Source organism: Pundamilia nyererei, unplaced genomic scaffold (assembly GCF_000239375.1).
Source record: "Pundamilia nyererei isolate P.nyererei 1_Seehausen unplaced genomic scaffold, PunNye1.0 scaffold00467, whole genome shotgun sequence".
Taxonomy (NCBI): domain Eukaryota; kingdom Metazoa; phylum Chordata; class Actinopteri; order Cichliformes; family Cichlidae; genus Pundamilia; species Pundamilia nyererei.
The window spans coordinates 151,492-153,003 of NW_005187868.1; the positions used below are offsets into that span (position 1 = coordinate 151,492).

Genomic DNA, 1,512 nt, shown 5'->3' on the forward strand with positions numbered 1-1,512 from the left:
GCTTAAATAAATGATTAGCGGTAATAAAAGCCGAGGGAGGTCAACAGTGATCACTGACTGTTTTAGGAGCTTTTTGAGATCAAATAGAAGAAAATGCATAACATTAAACATGTTAACAACAGAAAAACCATATTAAACGCAGACTACTTTAGACCCGGAAGTAGGATTCGTCGCGTCATCACTGAACAACCGGATACGCGCATCGCGGAAACGCCCCCTCCATTACTCGACACAAGCTTCGATGCCTCGATACAGAACGTCTCATCACTAGCTCTAACTTTGGCTCTTCTCCGACACAGGTAGGATGGCCAGTCCCACTGTCTCTTTTCCGTTACCAGCTGTCAAATTATTAATTGTATGTCAAATAACCTAATAAAAGACTCCATAAGAACTAATGTGTTTTCTTTATTACCCTATTTTAAATTCCTAATCCAACAATTAATCACTAACAATACCAACCAGGTAATGGAACCCCTGGTCTCCATTACACATCGGTTAAACACTAGACTCCAGGTACACAACGCCCAGCTGGAAACACTTCAGCTGCCCAAGATTCACAGAATTTACAGAAAATTTTTACATTTTTGTGATTTATATCGTTATTGGGATGATAGTTGTCTTATATCGGTCCCATCAGTCTGAAAGCATGCAGTTATAGTGGCACTGGCAAAGCCTGTAAAAACCCATCGTATTAACATCAAATTTTGGGATGACCTGGGAAAGAATGATAAAAAATTAAAAAAATTTCCTGCTATTCTCCTGTCCACACTTTACTCCAATAGGTGGCAGTAATACACCTGTAAGCTGGTTTGCCAACTACTATCAAGCTCAGAAAAATGAGAAGCAAGGAGGTGGAGGGCAAGTGTGGCTGTTCAAGTGGAGCAGTGTGAATAGACATGGCTGCTGTTTGAAGTGGACTGAAGTCGGAAGAGAGACACAAACTAAAGTATCGATCTGTGGATCTGATCCCAATGTCGGCTTCACGTCATCGATGCTTATATCGATCCGTCCAGCCTCAGCGGAAGCAGCAATGAGTTCAGTTCAGTATCTGAGAGAGTTCATCAAGGAGAGACTAACTGCTGTTTGTGAAGAAATCTTCTCAGAGGTTCAAAAAACCATCGTCCAGTATGAGGAGGAGATACACCGTCAGCACAGACTGCTGGATATCAGCCGGAAACCCGACAGACTCACACATCATAGGTATGGACATGTTTTTAACTGTTCACATTCTAATTTCCTGAACTGAAGTCAGAGCACTAACACATGAACATGGACAGAAACATCCTTTTTATTTCAGCTATTGCTGCAATTACTGATTTTTCAAGAGATCAGACATGTGAACCTCTGGTCTCTGGACTGCTCACAAAAGGAGCCTGCTAAACAACAATAACGGCTGGTTTTGAGCTAACTTTATGCCAGCTAATGTTAGGCTCGAGTGTCCTAAAACACACTTCCCCTCTAATAAACAGTTTGATTACAAAAAAAGAAAACAAAACACTACATTTTTGGAAA

General features: G+C 41.1%; 1 long non-coding RNA gene across 1 annotated transcript in view; it reads left to right on the plus strand.

Moving 5' to 3' along the window:
* LOC106456560 (uncharacterized) overlaps positions 1-1,512 on the plus strand; it is a 5,628-nt gene that overhangs the window by 2,009 nt on the left and 2,107 nt on the right. Inside the window, exon 2 of the long non-coding RNA XR_001290648.1 lies at positions 783-1,200. This is a non-coding gene — a long non-coding RNA (uncharacterized LOC106456560). The remainder of the gene's footprint in view (positions 1-782; positions 1,201-1,512) is intronic.